This window comes from Pseudochaenichthys georgianus, chromosome 22 (assembly GCF_902827115.2).
Source record: "Pseudochaenichthys georgianus chromosome 22, fPseGeo1.2, whole genome shotgun sequence".
In the NCBI taxonomy this organism is placed as follows: domain Eukaryota; kingdom Metazoa; phylum Chordata; class Actinopteri; order Perciformes; family Channichthyidae; genus Pseudochaenichthys; species Pseudochaenichthys georgianus.
The window spans coordinates 23936355-23961732 of NC_047524.1; the positions used below are offsets into that span (position 1 = coordinate 23936355).

General features: G+C 40.7%; 1 protein-coding gene across 1 annotated transcript in view; it reads left to right on the forward strand.

Moving 5' to 3' along the window:
- Positions 1-25378, forward strand: part of LOC117468169 (leucine-rich repeat and fibronectin type-III domain-containing protein 2) — a 259509-nt gene that overhangs the window by 81008 nt on the left and 153123 nt on the right. Inside the window, exon 2 of the mRNA XM_034112180.1 lies at positions 13617-13745. The gene's annotated coding sequence lies outside the window, so the exon portion shown is untranslated. The remainder of the gene's footprint in view (positions 1-13616; positions 13746-25378) is intronic.

The window sequence follows — 25378 nt, forward strand, 5'->3', positions numbered from 1 at the left end:
CAGGTGGCTGTTGGGTACTGGCACCTTTTTACTGGCAATGCTAGGTAATTAAGATGACACTTAAAGCCAATATGACTATTCTGTCTGAGTGCTGCACAGATTTAGCTTAGTTATGGTGTGTGTGTGTGTGTGTGTGTGTGTGTGTGTGTGTGTGTGTGTGTGTGTGTGTGTGTGTGTGTGTGTGTGTGTGTGTGTGTGTGTGTGTGTGTGTGTGTGTGTGTGTGTGTGTGTGTGTGTGTGTGTGTGTGTGTGTGTGTGTGTGTGTGTGTGTGTGTGTGTGTGTGTGTGTGTGTGTGTGTGTGTGTGTGTGTGTGTGTGTGTGTGTGTGTGTGTGTGTGTGTGTGTGTTTTTCAGGAGGGACTTGCATGCAAGAGAATGACTTATGTCCATGTTTGCATGCATATGTCCCTGTCTGCCTATGCCGGATGTACATTCATGTGCTAATGGGACAATCATTGGGACTCAGGCGGCTTCTTGGTGCTTCAGTAATGAGGGCAGAGAAAGGCACATAGCCATGAAGTGTATGTGTCAATTGTACATTGTGGCTTGACTTAGCTCCGGTGGGTGTAAGATAAAGATGTAGCCCTGTTCGGAACACACTGGAGGCATTTAAAAGACGACGGCACATACATTTATGCAAAGATAAGTAACACTGAGACCAATTAAAGGGAAATTATGGAAAACTATCTTTTTGTGACTTTCCATAAATAGGCTCAGGAAGATAGTATCATTTTAACCAGAAATCTTTTTTTTCCGTATATGCCCTAATACATTTTTTAACTAACGAAGAGTAATGTTCAAGACAACTATGTTACATTTAGCAATTAAACAAAGATGTAATGTATTGGTTTGAATGTCAATATTTAATATTTTATTTTGTCATAATAAAAGACTATTAAATCCCATTTGCAAAACATAAACTGCTTACTAATACTGTAAGTATTTAAGCTAATTTGTGTTGCAGCTTGGGTCTTATTTTGGTAGTCATCCTCTGTTATGCTAACAGTGTACTGAGCTCATTCACTGTTGAGAATCTAAAAATAGATCCAACAGGGCAAAAATAACTGCACACATGCACACATATGAGCCACATTTATTTGAAATATAATCCATCTGGTCAACTAGTCATTTATAAAATGCATAGCCATAGATGATTTGGGACAAGAGGGTTTTTTATGGAAGAAATTCAGGCTATCTAGCAGGTATACAACACATATGGCTAATTTACCTTATTGGTGTGCCCTTATGAACCTATTCTTAGCAATGATGATGAGTTGCCACTTCTCAAAAACGATTATCAATGACCAGACACACAATAATGATGCCCAAACAATAACATTTCTCCTATTCATTTACGTTAGCAATTCTGTATGGACAGCCCTAAGCACGGCTGATAATTGTAAAGTGATTTATGTGAAAACTACACAGCGTGCTTCACACTTAAACAGTATGTGCAATCATTTCTCCACAACATAAAATGAAATGAAGGGAAAATACATTGATGGTAGACTACCTTCTATTGTTATAGATAAACTGTCAAGCTGACATGAGTTGTCACATACATTGTTAGAATTTAATTTACACTCTAGGCGTTCCCTTCTGTTGAATGCCTATCATATTTAACCTCCACACATTTAGACAGCTTCATTATTATTATTATTACATTTATTTGTTAACATGTGTAGGTGGTATGTTCCTTGAGTGTGTTGTGCACAATATGCTTTTTGATAGACGTTTTGCATTTCATTAATAACAACTGTGAGGAAGTGACTGCTTCTCATTAGCAGTCAGCAGTTTGGTGGTATGTGTCTGCAGTAGTGTCTATTCCTGGGTGTGCTGTGCACCGACGTCAATTGAATGAATTCTCCGACCTTAGCTCTTGATCAAACAGAATAACCGGTTTTCTCTCCTCGCCTGCTCATTATTCTCCTGCTGTTTCCTCGGTGCATTGTCCGCTGTGCACGGGGACATTGGGACAGAGAGGTTAGAGTTCCCTGTGGCTCGACACTTCATTGAGTTGAGAGTAACTGCCAGGGCACACAACACATATTTTTGTCATCCCAGGGGAATGACGGAAGGATGGAAGATTGTACGGCATGAGCGGAGTGGCATTCTGATGATCACGTCAAGAAAAACAGCAAGCCGTTGAATGGTTTTCAGATTAAAGCTGATGCTGGACACAACACGAAACAAAGAGCGACATTTCAGAGTGTTGGTACATGGGTAATCATGAACCTTAAAGAGGGTAAGGTCTCCAAATACATAGGTGGTTAAAACATATTTGAACTTAACAACTGGCAAAGAAAAATGTAAGCAAATACGAGATACACCTGGGAATAAGGGAAAGATAGGGGCAGGTGGAACTAATCAGGGCGGGGCAGTTTATCATACAGGCTGGAAACACACAAGGGCAGGAAGTGAGGGATCTGTACCAAGAGCCCGACTGTTTAAGTCCTTTCAGTGACACCACATTTCTGCAGTAACTGTGGGAATTCAAAATGTTGCCACATTTTGCACATGGTTACCAGGGGAAATCCAGAGTGTCAATTAAAATGACGGTGTAAATTGTACACAGAAACATAAATATTTACGATGGAACATATAAATCAGAGTAATGAAGGCATAAGCTATGTATGTTACGTCCTTTTTCACCTGTCATTTCTTTAACTGTTGCTTCAAGATTCTGTATCAATCATAACACTAAATGTCAGAATGACATCACCTTTTGCTAGAACCTGAAATATGTTCAAATCAAGTGAAGTCTAGTACATTAGAAGCGTACAATAAAACCCCACATCATGTGCTGTTGTGTCCCGGTAACCCAATATTTTCTGCAAAGTGCTGTCCAAGATGTATTTGCTGGAGATAAGGGCTTGAGTGCCAAGATTCAAGAGCAAATTGTTAATAATAAGAACAAAATTGAGAACAAGGAAAAACATAATCTAATCCTGGGACCAGAACATGACGATGAGATTTACGAGTACTGGTTGAGCCATAACCCAAGAGGGTAACTTTGTGAACACAGCTGGCTTTACAGAAGATCCATGAGCAAACACATTTTGTAAATGGTTGCTTTGCACTGGTGTGACATGATCTGCAAAAACCTCTTAGTATTAGAAAAAAGTCTCCATTTCCCATGGTTAAACCTTTGAATTCCTCTGATCTGTCAGTACACGCAGTCACACTTTCCACAGATCATGTTGTGGTCATGATCTAAATTAGTACACAGGCTTTTGTCAGGTAACTCTGACAGGCAAAACATGGAAATCACATTATACCCTGCATGAATCATCATCAATGTGCTTTCCCTGTATTCAAGTCTTTCCGGTAGCACTCTGGGAAACATACCTTTCAACAAGAAATGGCCTGGAACACATTAAATCCATGAGCAGGTATGTGTATTTGAGTCAAACACTCAAGAGATGGAGGAGTACACCTGGGTAGACATTTACTCAGTTATAATGCTTGCAGGTCAGGACATGTATGATTCATGTTGAATAGTCTATAATGTAAGTATATACATACCCAGATAAGGGTCTCTTTGGTGGTATTTTGTCCTCTGAACATTTACAGAGAAGCAGCCGTTGGCAATGATAATATGATATCTCGCGCTTTGGTACACATAATAACACGCAAGTAATATAATGAGAATCTAAGAAAAACATTGAAGTAAAATATAGGTTTAAGCCCTTAACCTCCCCAAATACATCCGTGACTACACCAATCTCACCATGGTCAAATCAATACTCACCTTTTCATAGCTACTTTCAATCTGTAATAAATGTTGTGTTTTATAAATGTTATGTGTTGTTTTAAATGTTATTTTTATGAATTTTAACATGTTACATGTCTTTGAGTACCGTGAAAAACGCTCTATAAATAAAACGTTTTATTATTATTATTATTATTAACCCTATTCGCACTATTTATTTTATATATATTTTTGAGAGTAACCCATTAACAAATTGTTAATCTTGTGCCCAGTCATAGGGTTGGCACATCAGTGATATTTTGTTTCTGTTCTTTTGGTTCATTAAGGAAACCTGGTTTGTTTCAGTTAATTCACAGATATATTTTTTTAATGCAGAGTGTTGCTTGGGCAGGTTTCTTTACGCCCATTATCACAATAAAGTTTATTTCACCTAATAACTTGTTTCTGTATTACCATCAGTGTACCTTGTCACTCTGTTGAATTGGTAAAAGTGAATACCTGTTATGGCCCATTAGAGATACAGAAATGTTTCCCATGTGCTTCCAAGCTGCTCAAAATGGTCCATTGCCACATAATGGTAATTCCCAATCTGTTTTATTGTCAGGCAAGAAAAGGCCTGACTGTCAGGTCGTTCAGAATACCCTTAACCTAATACCCTTCGTTTGTGCTATTGGGGAGATTGGTTAGTCCAGTTCTGATTGGACGACTGTGCAAATATCTGTTATTCTTTATGCAACTATTTCAGTCACTATCTACAGGAACAGCCAGGTGTGATATAATTAATGTTTTCAAGGGTAAATGGCCTTCGAACGGCATTGGACAAATCTGTGTACAAACCAGCTGGTTTCAAGCTTTGCCTGACCTTACGGTTCCTCTATTGTTAGTGCAACTAGTTATAACCTTGCTGAAATCTTTTAGGAAGAAAAAACAAGCCAGTGGTAAAATTAATAATGTCATTGGTAGATATCCAATAGCATTAAACAACTGACTTCCTTCATTGGACTTTGACCTAGCTGACCTGTTTGACATCCGACTAGTTGTTGAACTGTTTGGTTTGTTGTAACTTGATCTCTCTGCAGATCAAATTCTCTGTCGGAGCTAAAGTAGACTTTATAGACTTACAGCGCATGCTTGATCTCCATATATTGGCAAAGAAAACACTTGTCTATTATCCCTCATGAAATGCCTAATGCATAATGCTAATATTGAATATACATACTGAGTAATTAAACCAGTATACATTAAACAGTTGCCTCCCAGCAACACTTTTTATGACCTAGTTTGTTTCAAGCAAACTGAACTTTGTACTTATGCATTCTCACCTTACGATGGGGAATTCAAAATAGTATTTAGCACAGTTCTCAGTGTAATCTGTGTCAAACAGATAAGACTTCCAAACAGACTAACTCCCCTTAGTTGTTCTGAAGTGAAAAGGACCAAGTTTGACAGGTGAAATTGAATGTATTTGACAGCAAAGATGTCTACTAAAAGCAAACTAGTATCTTAAAAGGTATGAGGAAGAAGGAATAAGTAAGTGGAAAGTCCTTGAGAGTTGGTGCATCCTGCAGATTTCAGCCAACCTTTTTGCTAATGGAGTTGCAGAACCATCCCCTGTAAAGAGGAGAGGGACGCTCAAATGAGGCAGCGGAATGACAGGCAATAGACTGGAAAATATTAGACAGAGAGAGGGGGGTGGACTCAAGCTGATGTGTTTATTTGCCACTGCGGGTTCCCAGCAGAAATCGTTGTGGGTGAATGCATTTGAAGTCCCCAATGCATAAAAAGAAGTTGACACAGCCTGTGTCCTACCATAAAAATCTTTAGAAATCATTCACGCCCTCAGATTTTGTGACTGTTGATCCTGCTTGGTTTCAGAAGTTCAAAGAGGGATTTAGGGCAAGGTTACAATCTTGATGAGTCATGTTCATGAGTAAAATCAATTTTCATCAGGTTGAGCTTTGTCATTGAGACAACTTTGTGCTACTGTGAAGTCAATGGAGTGATTTTGACAAGTGAGTGGATTCTAGAAGTGCAATTGAGCTAGGTAATAACATAAGGCTTGTGCGAAGAAAAGCATAAAAAGTGAAGTTCCTTTAAAAGTGTCTCACAAGTTGTAGTTAATCACCTTAGTTTCTCAGTTACCTGGTCTAGAAAAGCAAATCACAGCCACTAGGGATGAAGTGTACGAAACAACTAACCAGCTATTGCTATTCCTGACAGCTTGACGTGCTTGTTTTGTTGGAATTACACAATCAAGTCTTCGTTCAGCAGTGAAACAATCACACAAGTTCATCTGGTAGCAAAATGCAACGTTATTATCTTTTCACTACGCTTTTCAAAGAACGAAAGGATGCTTGGTGACGTTCTTGGCTGACCCCACTTAAACTGTTATTCTGTAAGAGAAAATACACATGTGTGAAACATAAAAGCTACCACTGAGGCAGCTTCTTAAAGAAGATACAAGACATAGATAATGTAGAGCATATTTGAAAGCTTGCCAAGATGATTCATTACATTACAACTAACTGCTGAGTCACATGTAGCGTTCTTTGTTAACCTTTCAGATTGTGCTAAGAGACAAAGCTGAAAAAGCAAAGTAACACATGCAATACAGCAGTTCTATATTTGTTGATATAGCTTTGCTAGAAAGGCTGAGTCATTGCTTCAGTTGTGCTGCCTTTTGATTAGGGGTGTAACGGTTCACAAACATTTCGATTCGGTACGTACCTCGGTTTTTAGGTCACGGTTCGGTTCGGTACGTTTTCGTTACAGCAGAAAAAATTATCACAAAACATAACATTTTTTTTTAATTATTATTAAACTGTGAATAATGTATTCAATCAAATAAATACAAAATATAATAAAATAAACATTAAGGTGCAGCTTTTCGATGAACTGAAATAATCTGTATTTGTACTGTACTGTACTAGTACCTAAGCAGCCAGTTTGACATTTGGACTTGCTTGTCATTTCATGTTTTTTTAAAGACAGAGGAACTTGTCCACATTGCTTGCCGAAAGGGCAGATCAGCTGGCACTAACAATGTCTCCTGCCGTGGAGAACACCCTCTCGCTAGGGACAGAGGTAGTAGCAGATACAGCCAGGTAGCGCTTTGCTAACATGGCAACATAAGGATATTTGCCGTTTGTAATAGCTTTGGCTCGGTCTGAAGTTTTTGCGAGTGGTGGAGGCTTAAATGCTAGTGGGAGTTGGGTTTGCACTTCAGTCTGTTGGTACCGGTGATATTCACGTTCGGGTGATATTCACGTTCGGGTGATGCCTTTTCAAATGAGTGTGCAAGTTTGATGTATTGCCAGCCGCGTAACCAATTTTAGTTGAACAATGCCGACAAACAGCTTTGGTCCACCTGTCTTTGTCCGTCATCCTTGTACGTAACTGCAAAACCAAAATGTTCCCAAACCGGAGACTTCAATGATGCTGGAGGATTTTCGAGCTCAACTTTATCTGCGTTCGCCATTTCGATAGTTCCTCAAATTACTGACTACATTTGAACGCATCCCTCTGACTTGCTCGTCCAATGAAATGACTTGCTCGCTCTATGACGCGTTGAACACAATGGGAGCAAATTACTCTGAACGCTGCGACGCAGCACCTGAGATTACTTCGAAGAAGTTGTTCACGTTCTCAATTTTTTACGTTTAACGTTATATTCGTTCGGTACACTTCGGTACACACGTGTACCGAACCGAAGTGTACCGTTACACCCCTACTTTTGATACATGTCATCAGGGCCGCCCCTCCCTACAGGCCAATCACGCAGACTGCGTGGGGCCTCACTTCGCCGAAAAAGACAGTAAAATAGTGGTATGCAACGTGTGTGAAGCAGAAATCCTGCAGCTCCGCCCGCCGGACCGGTAAGCGCAGCGAAACACACACACAGGTGTTTCCTCATATTCCAAACGAGAAATTACGGTAGCAAATCAACCGGTTCTTTACGACCAGAACTATTAACGGGATACAAACGGAGGAACCAGGCATGGAGGGAGGTGGCAGAGACAGTGGGTGAAACTGGTAGGTTTTCGCCTGTTTGGGGAGTTTATATATATATATTAGTGCTGTCAAAATTATCACGTTAACTGCGGTAATTCATTTTTTTAATTAATTGCGTTAAAATATTTAACGCATTTAACGCATGTGCAGAATGGCCCGCCCCATACGTGCCACCAGTGGCAGCGCCAGGGTATGGCTGGGGTAGGCTACACCCATACCAAGAAATGGCTGTTAAAAATGATGTTAAAGTAAGCAAAATAAAGTCTGCCAACTCGCGCGGAGTAAATTGCTCAGACAGCAGTTAGTAAGATTGATTTCAGTAGCCACGGTTTTGAAAACTTTTGTCACGTAGTGATCTTCTTCTCAATAGAACATCTTTGATAACGGCGTGGTGTTGTTGCAGGAAGTCCCGACGGAGAATACTTTTGCTGTAGTACAGGTAACACATAACTGGTACGCAGGTTATGTGCGTAATCTGAAATGCACTTGTATCACTTGTGTCACAAAGCGCATTTGCTTTTCCATAAGGCGGTTAGATCACCGGACGACAGAGTCGGTCTCCGTGTGCACAGACAGGGCTGCTGTTAACGTCGGTCTGTACAACGGAATTGTGCCAAAACTACGCCAACCGGCTGCGGAGGGAGACTCCCCCCCCCCCCCTTTACTCGAGAACTGCGCTAAAACAGCTGATCACAACGTTCACACTCTGTTGTCACGAAGTATTCCACTAGCCGCCCCGCCCCCCCCCCCCCCCCCCCTCTGTCGACCTCTCTGAAGTACTCCCCCGTTGATAGAAATCAACACGTTGTAGTGCCGAGAGATATGGAGTCAGAGGCGGTGCATCGAAGGTGCAAAAGGGAACTTTAATCACAAGCTGCAAAGGACATGTTGTCGGGTCGCAGCCCGGGTCGACAAGAGAGAGAGCCAAGAGGGCACACCTATTTATAGGTAACCCATAACATGTCCGTGTGGGAACAATAACCGCAACTGTAGTTCCAGGTTTGAATTATGTCCCAGTGGTTAAATAGGTGGTCACCACACAAGCCCCCCCAGAATTCAAACATGGCAAAAAAAAAAAATATCCCCACGTCCGTGGAGGAAGCACCACAAGGGCCGAGGAGGGTGGGGCCGCAGGTGAGGACCGGGCCATGGAACGGGCCACGAAAGGGGGCAGGGGCCCTAACGAGGGCGAGGGCACCCACACCGGGGGCGGGCCGTCGTAAGGGGGCCGCACTAGGTGTTGCGGAGAACCCAGCAGGAAAGAGGGCAACCCGGCCGCAGGCAGACGCACAACGGCGGCGGGCATGAAGTCCTCGGCAGGCGTCGAGGTATCCCCGGAAGAGAGGGCAACCCGGCCGCAGGCAGACGCACAACGGCGGCGGGCATGAAGTCCTCGGCAGGCGTCGAGGTATCCCCGGAAGAGAGGAGCAGTCCCCCCGGGAGGAAGGAGCACAACCCGGCCGCAGGCAGACGTGCCGTGGCGGCGGGCATGAAGTCCTCAGTAGGTGCTGAGGCATCACCGGGAAGCAGGAGAGGCCAGACAGGGTCCCGGAGCGCGCCACCCATGGGCCGATGGAGCATGGGCGACGTCCGGAACTGTCGAGGCGAGAGGGGGTCCAGGAGTGCGCCACCCAGGCGTCGATGAACGTGAGTGGCGTCTGGATATCCCCGGAAGGCAGGAGAGGCCAAACAAGCTCCGGAGCGCGCCACCCACGGGCCGATGGCAGCATGGGCGACGTCCAAAACCGTTGAGGCGAGACGGGGTCCAGGAGTGCACCACCCAAGCGTCGATGACACCGTGAGTGGCGTCTGGAACCGCCGTCGAGGTGGTGAAAAAAACGAGAGTGTCCACATGAGGTCAACCGGCTGGTCGAACCTCCTCTCCGGCACCGGAAAAAAAATTGTCAACAGTCAGATGTTAACAAAAATATGTCGACAGCAGCTAGCCGTTAGCCGCTAGCTGGCAGCCATGGGCAGCTGCTAGCTGTCGTTAGCCCCTCGTGGTTAGCCGCTAGTCGTCGTCAGCTAGCGCAGCCTGGACGTGCAGCCGCACACCCCGAAGAAACAAACCCACGAGGTAGCAATCGGGTTGCTGGTCGAGCAGGTCGTGCATCGTCCTCCTGCTGGTTGGAAAGCCGATGCGGGAACGGCGAGCAACGTCCCCAGCTCTTCTGCGGGGCGCGCACCGAGCCTCAGTCCGCGTGCCGGTGGCAGCCACGGACGATTCCAAAAATCCCCGGCATTTCGAGAAAGAAACATGAGTTCCTTTTGCCGTGTTCGGGTCCGTCCCGGAAACTTCTCGAGACTTGTCGGGGTCACCAGTGTAGTGCCGAGAGATATGGAGTCAGAGGCGGTGCATCGAAGGTGCAAAAGGGAACTTTAATCACAAGCTGCAAAGGACATGTTGTCGGGTCGCAGCCCGGGTCGACAAGAGAGCACACCTATTTATAGGTAACCCATAACATGTCCGTGTGGGAACAATAACCGCAACTGTAGTTCCAGGTTTGAATTATGTCCCAGTGGTTAAATAGGTGGTCACCACAACGTATTGATTTAAGACCCCACGGTTTGATGATTGATAGGTGTGTGGGTTGTCTTTCATTTTGACACGCAGAACATTTTTATAATAAACATAGATACTCTATGTTAAATGGATATATCCGCCTTCTTTCATTTATCTTTCCATTCCCACAACAATATACATACATAAATGGCATATTTTGGACATAGTTCGAATGGTGATTAATCATGATTAATTAATTTTTAAACTGTGATTAATCTGATTAAAAAATGTAATCGTTTGACAGCCCTAATATATATATATATATATATTGCTCGCATAACATCCCCGGGGTTTTTTGCTTTGTATGTCGGGGGCGGGAGATTCATGTGATTGGTTGTTGGTCGCGTTGCTCGCAAAAAATCCCCAAGCTTTCAGACACGCCCAGCTCCAAGATTTTCAAGATTTTTGAAAAGCTGCTGTGTGGACGTACAGTAAGAGTTAGACCTAACACACTTAGTTATTTTATCTACCTCTGGAACAAGCTAAACTAGTTATTATAAATATATGTATTCTTCATTGTCGGGTCACTCATTACTGGATCAGTGAGCTGCATGAGCTACTGACAGGCTGTCAGGAGAGAAAAAGAGAGCGCTTCCGCTAATTTCTCCCGTGTTATTAAGTGAATGTAAACTTGAATAATGTACATCATTTGAATGTAATAATTAAGTTGATTGTTGTTTGTGGAAGCTCCAGTGAATGAGCCCCATTAACTGAGTTTTAAACATCACTTTAAATGGAAGATTTAAAGTGATGTTTAAATCTTCCATTGAGGCCCCGCCCACTCGATCGGATCGGCGATCGATCGGTATCGGCCGATACTGATTCCGGCGATCGGCCCCGAAATTGGCGATCGGAGCATCCCTAGTGACTATAGAGGGACACTTGAAGAAAATGACTTCAAAGGAGCAAGAGAGATAGCAGCTGCCCAATTTGCGGGCGGTGGTGGCGAAGTCCATAGGGACTTGGCTTGGCAACTGGAAGGTCACCAGTTCAAGTCCCGGAAAGACCAAGTGCTACCGAGGTGTCCCTGAGCAAGGCACCGTTCCCTACACGGCTCCCCGGGTGCCGTGCATAATGGCAGCCCACTGCTCCTAACACTAGGATGGGTCAAATGCAGAGAAACCGTTTCGTTACATGGTACCTGTACTGTGTAATGACAATAAGTTGAATCTATCTATCTATCCAATCAGATCTCACTTTAGCAGGATAATAGCATTCAGGTCCCTCAAGGCAGAAAAGAGGATGTGTCATAAATTATAAATTTCCTTGAGAAAAGATATGGATGGCGGTGTCATGCAATAATTGGCACAGCACTTAGCTCCAAGTAAAGCTGGCCGGTGGCTGAGTGATGTACGCTGCAGGCACCCACCCCGAAAACACGCTGAAGCGATTTGCAATGTCAGCGTGACACAAAGAGGCGCCCCCAATTATCATGTCGACCCAAGGCGATATGGTTTGGCAACCTCATTTCATGACCTGTACGGCAGCATGCTGGGGTGTAACCGAGATTTCAAGGCGAGATTAGCTTCCTGAGATGATTGAATGTGCTCCTGGTAATATTCTAATGTCAAAACACACCTGTAATATTAAACTAAAACTGGTGTTACACTGAAATGTACAGCGTTAACCCTTTTCAGATGTGGATTTGACTTTGGCACACATGATGAATTAAAATGATAGGGAAAAAAAGAATGCTCACAACCAGCCACAATGATTCAGATACAAGCGCTCCGATTTACTGGCAGGATCAAAGGTTTTTGACGAAAAAACGCCTTTGTACTTTCAAAATGTAATGCCTGTACCCAATCCTGACAAGCCGCAATGTTGCTTAGCTTTTAGGATCATTCTGTTTTCATTATTTCTTTTTCAAATACTCTTTTTTAAGGGACAGTTACCGAAGTACAACAAGCATTCTGGTGTTTGAACCAGACATATACATGTAGGTTTATATGTTGATACAGAATTATTTTCAATCTCAAACCAGTTGATCAAAACCATCACTCTTAAAAGACTGAAAATCCCTTACAGACATAACGTACTTTAACAAGTGGCAACCTCCATGACTGAACAACTCTTTTTTAATATTCAGCAGGGGGCCAATAATAGTGTAGAAGCCTACGAAAAAATTATGCTATTTCTCACTTGATGAAGTACTACAGTAATCATTTTCTTAACGAGTTTACGGTCCCATTGGCTTGCTTAAAGACCTTTTCAGTACAGCATGATAACATAGCCGCTGAAAAAGGGTTTCCTTAGGGCATGGATTGACATTTTGATACTAGTTTGGGTGTCACCTGTCTTTTTGTTTCAACTTATGGAATGGTATCATTGTGGTACTTAAAAATGTTCAGTGTTTGATTTTACTTATGTCCTACATCAATTCTGGCAAGTCAGAAAACAGAAAGTTGGCGGAAAAGGTCAAAATGCCAAACTCAACGCTTTATAATGATAGTCTACAAAACAATTGGTGAAATCTCAGTGACTTCTTCTATACGATCAATACTAAATACTGATAGTATCATACAATCCACTATTAATGTCTTTATATTTTTAAAGAAAATCAAAATAAAAATAAGTTTCAAATTCCCCCCTCCCCTTAAAAAATGGCAAAAGTCCAACATTTCAAGATATACACTTTTTTGCTTTTCCAGCTGAAGGTGACATTAATAGATTAATAACATCGTGTGCATTAATAATGAAGCTGGAAGGGATTTAGCTTAGCTTCTAAAGACTGTATACAGGGGGGGGGAAAGACAGTCTGGTTCAGTCAAAATAATAATACACACTTAGCAGCACCTCTGAAGCGCATAACCATGTGTTTCTAGTTTGTTAAATGTGTACACAAATAGGAACGAAACAGCATGTAATGGCCATTAAAACCCCAGCTTGCTGTTTTACATTTATGTGTGTTAAAATAACTATTGCATTAGATGCAAGCACTTGCATCCTACCTAATTTAGAAACCCAATTTATAAAAGCTCTTCCAAGCCTTGCTGAATTAATATCCCTCCTGCATGGCTTTTATAGCCTCAGGCTTTTTCTTTTTCAAGAAAGCCACAGCCACAAATTTGCAGTCGCAATTCTCACTGAAATGTGTAGAAACCAGCACTTTGACGACTTTGTCTTTGTTATTCGTCTAACAATTTGTTATTCGTCTAACAATTCCTTCGAAATAATGCCACCCTTAGGGAATGGATGTAACTCCAGACCTCAGTCAGGGTTTGGGCGAGACCCAGTGTTCTGTTTTCTCTGAAATGAAAGAAATACAGACCACACATATGTATAAGATCGCTGCCATTTCTCATGCCTCTTCTCATTGTTTTCCTGTAGGTGAAAAAGTGAACAGATGAGGTGGAGGACTTCTTCCTCAGCACACACAGAGACGTCACCTTGCAGCATTCATCCGTGGGAGGAGAGGAAATACTTGGGACTGTTTGTTGCCCTCAGGAAGAATTCAAGGTCAGTGCACGCACACAGGTTTAAGACAAATAATAGGAACAAGGGAGCATCTTCTCTCCTATTGGCTCTGTATACTAAGATGAGTCAAGTGAGTTGATGCGATGTTTTGCATGAGCTGCATTGCTTTCATGAACAAATAATTGCCGGTAAATGAAGATTCTGTTCAATGAAAGAAAAGAGACAATTCCCAAATGTCCTTTTGTTCCATCTGGCCTTTTTCTCTATTTCTCCCTCAATTGAACTGTTCCTTTCCTAATAATATGTTTCCTTTTCTGGCGTTGCTTCCTTCCTCCCATGTCCCCTCTGTAATCAACGCCTCCAAACAAATGTTGGGCCGTCCAAAGTTTTTTTTTTCTTTCTTTTTTTCTGTGAAGTCCTCACACTGGGATGAGTTTGGATTTTAATTGCTTCCCCACAGATTGCTGCCTCACTGAGAAACTGGGTTAATTGCATGAGAAGACAGAGCCACTTGTGACCTTCATTGAATCCTGCCAACTACAGTTACTGCAGCATGTCTACTGCAGTGTTGCATTTACAGGTTATTTAGCCACTTCTATGTCAACAAAAAAGGTGATGGCTTGGGTGTCAGGAATGCTTTTTTATGAATGTTGACATGTGTTTCGAATCGATTTTAAAGTGTCAGTCCTGCAAAGTTCTCCTGACAGACTGATGTGTCCTGTACAGCTCCGTTAGCCTACACGTGTCAGTTGGCATATGGAGATGTTTCGTGTTGATCAGGCAGGTTGAATGGGCTGATTGAAAGCAAAGAGGGAATGGAAAGTAAACTTAAGATGTCAAAGATGATCAGTCCATCAATACTTGCTTATTTCAGTCCTTACTTAAAGAAAGTTGGCCAGCTGTTCTCTCTCATACATATTCAGTTAGTGAATGAGGGACGGCTCCAATCAGACCTTGAACTCTCTCCAGCCTTCCTTCTTTCTATCCTCCAATCCTTCCTTCATTAATTACTTTTTTACCAATCTGTGTCATGTGTTCCTTAAGTCCTTCTTTTTGCCTGTACCTTCCTTCCTTTATCTTGTCTCCTGCTCATGTCTTCTTTCCTTCTTCTTCCTTCGTTTTACCTTCTCTCTTTGTCATGTCTTTTGTTCATTCTTCCTTCCTTCCTGCTTTCCTTCCTTTCTTATAATGTTTTGAACGTTATTCCCGTCTTTTAACTTTTTTTCCATCCTCCCATTTGTTCTTACTTTCCACCTCTTTGTTTCCTTCCTTTTTTTCTTTCCTCTCTTCCTCATGTTCTTTGTCCGTTATTGTCCCAGTTTGTTTACATTGCTTCTTTCTTCTTTTCCCATCTCTTCCTCATGTTTTTTCCAACCTTCCTTCAATATTTCCTTTCTACCTCTTTTCTTTCAATCTGTCCTTGATTTTCTTAATTTCTTCCTTCTTTTTTTCCTCTGTCTCTTCCTTTTCTTTTCTTCTCTTTATACTGTCTTTTCATCATGTATTTAGTCTCTTAAGTCAGGGGTTCCCAAACTTTGCTATGCCAAGGACCCCCATATAGCATTATCCTCTGACGGGGACCCCCCTGTTGCAATTTTTTTAATTATGTCTACAAGTGCCTCGCGATGGAGCATGCAGTGTGTTGCCACTACATTTTGAGCCTTCTGCCTGATTTAAGCTGTCACTCCGCTTTTTTTGCCTGTCATAGCCCCACTGCCCCATCTGAACACACACCCACACAACGAGACCAGTCAAGTCCATTTGAGATGATGTACTCATCTAAAACTTGGAAAATGTCTCTTCATGTGGTCCTACCTTCCAGTGCTTTGCAAAATAATATGTCCTCAACAAAGTTGTCTTCTGAAATAAATCTAATGCTGTATGCAAGCAATTCTGCGTCATTTGCTACATCCGTGCTCTCATCCAGCTGCAGAGCGAAATATTCACTAGCTCTCACTTGCTCCAAAAGCTGGGCAGATACTCAGTTTCACTCTCAGTAGTGGCAGCTCGATTCTGATTGGCTTGAAGGGCGGTCGTGTGATTCAAAAACAAAAATATTAAAAGATTGGCATCAAAGGACACATAGATTGATAGATATGCAGTTATTAATAACATCTAAAAAAAAAAATTAAAATTAAACTTTAAAAAAAAAAACACTGTCTTAAGTAATGTATTCCTGCTCTCCCTTGTTTGCTCTTGTCCCTTCCTTCATCCCGTCGGTATTACTGTCATCTTTGTTCCTTTTTCCATGTGTCCCATTTTTTCTCCACTGTTATTTATTAGTTTTCTCCTTCCTTCCCTTCTTCCACTTTTACTTCCATATTCCTTCCCTCACCCCTTCCTCCTGTCTGTCCTCTGTTCCTTACCTATTCCCTCATCTCTGTCTGTCGCACCATGGATTTCCTGGTGAATATGAGGAGCTCACACACAGACAATGATAGCTGGAGATGAGGTTAGGACTGACATTCCCCTTAGGACTGGCGCCTGGCACAGAGCCCTTGTAGAATATTCCAAATTACGTGAGAAGCTGCAGATAATAATACCTGTTTTATAGGTTGACAAACCCAGGGAACTGTGAAGGACGAGCAGGGTCAGGTGAAAACACACACGGGCTGTAAAGTGTGTTTCATTGGCAGGGTGTTCAGATATATGAGAAGTGGGTTGATATTGAACTGAAAGAGCACACTATGATTATCCCAAATTGTCCTAATTATTTTCAGATATCATTACATTACATTACATGTTACTTTTTAGACGCTTTTATCCAAAGCGACTAACATACTCAATACTGTGGACAATCCCCATAGGAGCAAGACATTTGGGGTGAAGTGTCTTGCCCAGGGACACAACGACATGCTGACTGCAGTGGGGTTTGAACCTGTGACCCCCTGATCCCAACATCAAGGCTCTATCCACTGCGCCACACGCCCATATCATTTTTATATATTCACTAATTCTTGCTAATTGACTGCCACAAGGTATGTTTTTGATGAATAGAGTAAATATGAAGCCTATAGACTGGCAAGCATTTGACATTTATCTGTCGATTAACTTTGTTTTCACTTTAATTGATTCCCTTTAGATTGATGATTTAACAATATTCACTGTATTGACACAAAGGGTGCTTTTTGTTAAAGCTTCTGCTAATGAACAAAGTCATGCAAAAATATTGAGGCTGCTAAAATGAACATTCAGAGTTTTTGACATTCAGACCAAACTTTCAGATCCATCAGCTGATCAACATAACCCCCCCCCCAAAAATGGGACTCACATTGTTTCATTTACAGCAGGTCTTTGTGTCTGCATTATAAGTGACACATTTAGCAAAAACAATGTTATCCTGCAATTAAATAAGGCTATATTCATTTGTATTATTAGGTGGTAGTATATTTTTTAAAACAGAAGACATGGTTGAAAAACATGCTTTTAGGGTAGACCTTCAGCAACAATAGTCAATGCGTCTTATAATTATATCTATTAGGAATGCAAATAAGGAGTTTATGCAGGAAAGGTAACTTTAGGTGTGTTTTAACCTTGACTTTTCATCCTATGTCTTCAGTGTCTTACTGAACCAACTACAATGTAATCCTATCAGGGAAATCATGCACTGTAAATGCATGTGTGAGTTGGAGAAGAAAGGTGAAATGTGAATGTCCCCCAACAGTCTAAACCTATAGAAGCATAGGGGCTTGTCCAAAGTAAACCTGAGCCTGCCCTAACTTTGAGCTTTATCGAAAAGGAAAGTCTTAACCCTGCTTTTAATTGTGGAGATGGTGTCTGCCTTCCCGAAACACAAACTGGAAGCTGGTTCCACAGAAGAGGAGCTTGATAGATGAATGCTCTGGCCGCCATTGCACTTTTGAAGACTCTAGGGAACCATTAATAACTCTTGGAAGGTAATAGTGGGGAAGTTGTGTACAAAAGAGGATGTTACCTGGCCAGGGAGCAAGTACAGAGCAGCTTATACAGGAGTAAAATGATCCTATTTTGTACAGTGTTGAGAGACGTGTTGGTACAGCCTGATAATCAGGAATTACAATAGTCCATGCCTTGAAGTAACAAATGCATGGACTTCAATCAATCAATCAATGTTTATTTATATAGCCCAATATCACAAATGTTACATTTGTCTCACTGGACTTCACAGTTTGTACAGAATATCAGTACGACAATACGACACCCTCTGTCCTGAGACCCTCACATCGTACAAGGAAAAACTTCCGGAGAAAACCCACAGTTTAAAGGGAAACATGGGAGAAACCTCAGGGAGAGCAACAGAGGAGGGATCCCTCTCCCAGGACGGACAGACGTGCAATAGATGCCGTGTGTAAATCGAAGAGATAATTTTACAGCACAGGTAGACCATGTTTGGAAATGCATGTGTCTATAATAAGAAGATGAATCCACGAGGATGTCAACAATCCTGTGGGAGCCATCAAGGAAGTAGTATGACTTGTATTATTGCATAATTTTGAGTCAAGATATGCTGGATGTTCGCGATGTAATTACTGCATCATTTGTAAATGATCAGTGAATACTAGTGATAACAGATAGTAATGTATTATTCAAAGGAAAATATCCTGCTGTGTCTTTCCAAAATCAGGCGTCTTGCCTGGAGGAGGACAATGATCAGTCTATCACTTCAAACACACACTAATTGATTTGACAAATAGAGATCTTCCTTGAGTGCACCCCCACACACTCAATCCTCCATCATATGCATTTTAGTAATAGCTAATGGAATATGGATATGATCCTAATAGGTCTCTCCTCAATATATTGAGTAAGTCTAACTCCGGAGTGATTGTATTACATTCTAATGAGCTCTGTTGTTTTGACTTTCACAATTACATGTCCTCTCTGATTCTCCACTTTTGAAGTCATGATTAATATGTAGAACACAACTCTGCCATAGAATGCATTTGGACATCTGTTGTTTTTGAATGACAAGCCACCATTTGTACAATTTTTGTTGATTTCAAGTCAAATATAATACACTTTTCAATTAGCCAATCAGGGAATTAAAACATAATGATTGTTATTAAGAGGCGGACAAGATGTTTGAATGGATTTAAGGCGGTTTTGTGGTGAGCAGATGGTAAATAAATATATTGGATCCTTATTTGAGTTCTGATGGCATAGCCTGACAATATTTTGGGGAAATCCATTATTTGCATGGTGGCATATCGTTCAATCTATTTGCTGCCATGACAGCCCCTCGGCCTTAGCTCTTGTTCTTTAGTTGATCTTAGGGTTAGGGTTTCTCTCTTTCTCTTGCCTTCTAGATTTCATGGTAACACCTTCTTGGATTTCATTTATATTGGATAGTTCTAGATTGCCGCTCTATTTGAAGTCTGCATTGGTAATGGTTTCTGGTATGGACAACCCCAAGAAGCATCTGAAGCAGTGGTTGATGAATGCCTGTAGTTTGTTGACTATGTTGGCAATTTTCAATGTTTTGATCTGTACAACAGAATGGATTTGATGTTTGAATGAAAAATGTTCAGTTTGGTAATAATGTTGCTCTGAAGCAGTCTACATAATAACTTTAACCCACTGACCCTAACCCTAACACAAGATATTTTCATCAGTCCCAAATGCCTAATTTGCCAAGTTTTCTTTAGCAAAAGTTTTGAGCTATTTGTCTACACTTCAACTTGTATGCCTCACTAAATAAGGCCATATCGACCTGCATTTCCCCTGAAAATGACCACTGGCCATACATTGTGAGCTGCAGAATCGTCTCTGCGGATATATTTTGAGAGTGGGAGTGCTTGGAAGCCTTTCCAAGAGATCTGTAAAAAGAATAAGGGGAAAAATGTGTTTTGCTTTAAACATTACCCAAATATATTGAGTTCAAAGCAAACTTGACAGTCAGACAAAATCGGCTACATCCAAGAATCGTGCAGATTATATACAAATTGGCTGTTGAAACTGTAGCTCAGAATCCACCGTGGTGCTGTTTGTGTCTCTACCTACTGAGCTTTGATCAACAACATTTCTGGATGGCGAGAACCCTGAATAGCTCCCCCTCCTGCAGCAGCTATTTATGAACGTGTCCCAAAACTGTCACCCTAGATGAAGGGTGCAGGATCGAGTCAGCCTATTCCTCAACAATCCTTTAATAGTCTAAATACTCCTGTGATTTAGCTGAGCCACCCTCAGATTGCACTGCCTGCTTTGTGAGCCATATTAACCTGTCTCATATGTGTGAATAAAACTGTAAGGAACATGTTGATTATCATACTGTCATCATTGCTGTTCAGACAATGAAGGTGAAGGTTAGACAGCGCCTTGGGTTGCAATATGTGCTGCTACACAGAAATACTTTTATTTGTGTAACAGTATACAGGGAGTTAATGAAGTGCTATATAGGCTTCGTTCTATGATAAATACAAATCCACAGGCGGGCCTGGGGTAGAAACTAGGACATTCACTGGATATCTCAGGTGAATTGAATCCTATGGTGTCCCTGACTATGTACTGAAAAGATTGACAAGTTGACTTTAATTAAATGTTTTATGTCAACTAAACAATATTAGGTTCAACTTAAGAAGTTAGACTTTCATCTAACTTAATTATTTGACATGATACATTTAATTAAAGTCAAAATGTCAGCATACCCAAATGGATTCCTGGTTGCAGAAACTGAAGGAATAAACCAGTGGCTTCAAATGCGTACAATCCCATTGTTGTTGATAGCTTATGATATTATATTATTCCATTAAGCATTGTTGTCCATGCTTTTGGGATTCAATATTGTGTAGTGCTGCCTGTCATTACACGTTACCAAGAAAACATGCTAAGAAATGACATTGTTGGCATTTCAAGTAGTTTGTTGTTTTTTCAGGTTCAAAATGGGTTCATCCAGTCATGCAGGAACTTGATGGTCAGACGACATATTTTCTTTAACTGCATAATAAACCAAGAGGTTTTGACTCCACCGGACTCGCTCTTTGTTGGTTTTCAATACGGAAAAGTTGTGGATATAAGCTTGTAACGGTTGCCAAAGTTTCAGAAGTGGATTAAATAAGATTGTTTCTTCCAATATGGAATCAATTCATTCCATCACACTCCAGCTTTATCAAGACAAATTGCTATTGGTCAAAAACTGGAATATATATTTCACCAAAGTTGAGCTAGACAGGAATGATTTGTACATATTCACTTGTATTAATCATCGGACTCCATTTCCGGCATTTTTCATGTTCAGCAATTCAGCTTAATTCACCAAAGGAAACACTGGTGTGAGAGAGCTGTTGTGCTGCGGTCGCACTGAGGCAGCAGAATGAGACAAACATGATAATCACATTATATTCTGTTTGGGGAACGTTGAACCATTATTCCAAGATGGTAAACTCCATTGAAGTCCCACCAGAAATGGAAATTAAGTCTTAATTAGCTATTTGTGTATTGCTTTGTAAACAAGGGAAGCCAAACACAACGTAAGTGTTGATTCTTTTTTAATTAGCTGCATCAATCGCATTAGTGTTAATTTTGTTTTGTTATGACTGTCAGTTATTCCTTTGTAGTAATTTTTGCCAGACGTTTGTGGACACTGCTGTGATTCTTCCCATAAAATAAGATATTTTGAATCTGTCATAAATTCCTAATTAGTGGAATACTGACATACTTGTTTTCACCATACACTTCTTCAAAATGGCGTGAATGCAACATTTGTCTCACGTAAAAGTGTCAGCCAGACTAAGTGCAAAAGCAGCTGAAAGCTTTTTTAGCCTAAAAGTAATCCCAAGAGTTCTTGTGTCACAGAATTCCCAACATACAAAGAAAACATCTATATAGCAAACTATTCCAGGTTTACCGTGATGTGATCAGGTTCTAATCTGGTTTATGTTGGAATTGTGTCTGTGCAATATGTCCAAAAGTCATTACAGTATATCAATCCACAAATTCAGCTCACTCAAAATACTGTTATTAATTTACTTTTCCAAATTAAATTGCTGTGTTAGAAGAGCAGCAAAGTGTTTAGATGGAAAAAATAACCAGCAAAATTACAAATCAAAATTATGAACAATTTCCATCAAATATTAAGTGTTGATGCATTTTAAATTTTAGATACAGCCAAGTCACTCCACAGAGAATTTCAGAAAATGTCCTTGTTGCTCCTCAATTAGGCTCAGTGTCACGGTTAATGTGCTCATATAAAAGCTGTGTGTTATCATGGAGAAGTGGTATTGAATTTAATTTCAATACAGGAAATGCCTCAGCAGTTATTTTCTTTTATGAATAATCTCTGCAGTTTTAATACTCTAGGCACTGGGGAAGACATGTATAATGGTATGAAACCGAACCCGTCAGTTTTATTAGCTATCGTTAACTGGAAGTGCAGAAAGAGTATCTCTGACAAGCAAGATGAATATCACTGACTCATGAGTGCGTTTTACCCTACAGCTCAAGACCACTCCGGAACCATCAAACTACCGAAGCCTCTAACAGAATGTGGAATCAGAATCAGATCCCACAAAACACAGTGTCAGATAGTCGAAGCCAAAGTTTTCTCCAGATACTAAAAAAGACATGGACAAAAACACCCAAGCAGAGTTCCACAAACTCTCAGCTTTCTATGGTTGTATAACTTTTAGATTCTCATTGTCAAAATATCCTGATGAAAGCTCAGACATGTGTGGTGTCCTTTGCTGACAGTGCCTTGATCTATGAATTTCATTGTGAATGTCATTGTATAGGAATGGGTCATATGTGTTGGAGGACTTGTTGATTCATTATCATGTGCTATAGAGTGGTGAAGATGTATGGTATGCCGACCCAAAAGTTAGCATTGCAAGCAATGGGATTTTCGGTACATTTCCAATAAGACTACCCTTATAAAGGATTCACAAAGGGTTTATAATTAGGTTATGAATTAGGTTGTAAACACTTTATTAATCATTAAGAACCATTTAAAAACCAGTTCTAACATAGTTTTCATACATCAACACAGGCTCACTACTTGGCAAGATGACTAAGCCTTATATTGGCTACTTAGCGAGAATCAACTCAGTGAGCAAAGGATACCAAGGATGCTGGCTGATGAAGAAGACGAAGTAAGCTAGGTAGCCAATATAAGACTTGTACAGATAAACGTGGGCTCACTATTTGGCAAGCAACCGGTCACAGGTGCCCTGTTTATCTCATGTCTTATGTAAGGGATAATGTGCAGTGACGAAGCAGAGGGATCTAGATCGGCATGAAGGTGTTCTTTTCCCCATAATGACCAAGTCGCTGCACATTATCCCGCTTATTACATGGCCCCATTCTCAACAAAGTAACGTTATGAGTCCCAATATTAATTGACATGCTTTTATGGATTTAGAAAATGATTTTATTGATTTAAAAAATAGTATATTGATTTAAATTGACATGCATCCGCTAAGAAAAATAGTCCGTTGTTACCGTTTGAACTAACGTAGCAATGGCAGGAACTGCTTCGATAGCGTTTTTGAGGAGCTTTTTGATTACAGATTTGAAAACATCGCTGCTTGCTTTAAAAGTATCACAATTCATTATGTCAGACTTTGGAAAGTATCTAGATATCCCTGCCCTAATGCCAAAGTAACTGGCAACTGAATATGTGTCGCCGTTTGATGTCTATGTCTGGACCGCTGCGTAAAAAGGAGGGTTTCCGCCCGTTACTTCTCCGCTGTTTTCTTATCACTCTTGTCTTGTCAGTTAGAAAAGCAAACTGCATGCAGTTTGCTTTTCGGCCAAACTGTATACAGTTCAATCGAACGGACTTGTTTGTGCAGATGTAAGCGTCCTTAACAACGGTCAATAAGTGCTTGACAGCGGTCTGTCTGTTCTGGATTAACAATATGTCACGTGTTCTGAATTGACCAATCAGAATCGAGTATTCAACTAAGGCGCCATGTAATAAAAAAGCGTATTAATGATGTATAAAGTGTTCACAACCTAATTAATAAATGAATTACAAACTATTCATAAACCCTTTATCAGGGTAGTCTTATTGTAAAGTGGTACCGGATTTTCTGATATGGATTTCTGTATATCGCAGAAAATAAACTCTGTGGCAAACACAAATGTATGATACTTAACAGGTCGAGGTGTTAATACATTTGCCAGATGTAAATAGCTTACAAATATCACCGCCACTCAGCTAAAGACAGACTTTTTAAAAGATTCTTGTTAGCAACCACCATTTTTACATAGAAGATCATCGATTCACCAGTTGGGTATTTACTGACCTATTTTATGTTGTTGAACAAAACGTGAACATCTCATGAGCTTGTGTTATCCACAGACCTTATTTCAGGCATCAAACCACAATGACATTCATAAAAACGCTAACTTCGAGACGATGGAACCACATGTTGTAAAATGCTTAATCATGCATGGGTTTTAGGACTCATTCCTATTAACTTTCATGTACAACTTGCACAGTTGTAAAAGGAGGTCTCAGGGAGTGCAGATTGAAAAACTAGGCATTATAATATGTCAGGTACTGATAAGAATGAAGTTCAGATGTTGACAATGAGATGATCTTTTTTTCAGCTAAGGTTGGTCTGCTTTTTTTTTTTGTCTGTTCCAAAGCAAGACATCACTAAAACATCACTTCAACGTCCTATGAAACTTGGATATTGATAGCTCAAGCATTAGGGCATAACTTACTCATAATTGGGTCATCGGGTCGTGCAACTCCCATTGAATACATGACATGAATCTGGAGTTTCTGAGATCTACAGAGCTAGGGAGGAGTATTTTAGGATGGTGCCACACCCATGCATGGCATCTGTGCATCCTTATTTCTGCCAATGGTTATACACTGAGGCAAAGTTAGCAGTAATGTATAAAGAAAGGCAACAATGCTCTGATACAGGCAGTGGAGAAGAAGAGTGAAGGATTGCAAACTTGAAACAATCCAGAATTGAACCAGAAAGGAAATGCATCCAACACGCTTGGTGCTGACTTCAATTATACAAACAACAATGAGGTCTGGTGTGTCGTTTTGAATGTAAACTAAGTCCTCGGATCACCTTTAAAAGTATATCTAAATAACTTGTTTAACTGTTTAATATATAATAACGGTTTTCAGATAATGATGTGAAATGCCATAGCAGTTAAATTGTTTGTAGATCTCAGTAACGTCAGTGCCTTAATCTGCTTTTTATATTAAACTGTACCTCTAAGGGATTTTGAATGCAATATCAGTTATCTTCACCTGCATTTCAGTGTACATGCAGCAGGGGAAGGTGCAATCAATCATCATACAGTGTGGGCGTACACTGACATTTAATGCCATCTTGGGATCATTTTCAGCAAAACTCCTTCATGGGAGTTTGCATTACAACAACTACTGTAATGAGATTTTAGATTTCCTTTAATTTCCCTCGCATACTCCCAGTTGGGTTAATAGCACTGTATGTAAAGATTATGTTATCCTCTAATGAAGACAGTATTGTCTTAAATCACTCCCTAGGTTTAATGAAACACAATATTTCTCAACAGCTAAATATTATTGTATAAGCAATCCTCAAAAGATAACCATTTAAAAAGACAATTGTACGAAGTATCACTGTCTGTAAAATGATTTACCCAAAGCATATTACGAAAAAGTCATAAAGATTAAACATTTGACACATACACATCTTCTCAAAAAATGAAATAATCAGTAGTTGCGCTCACAGTAAATAGGAACAAAA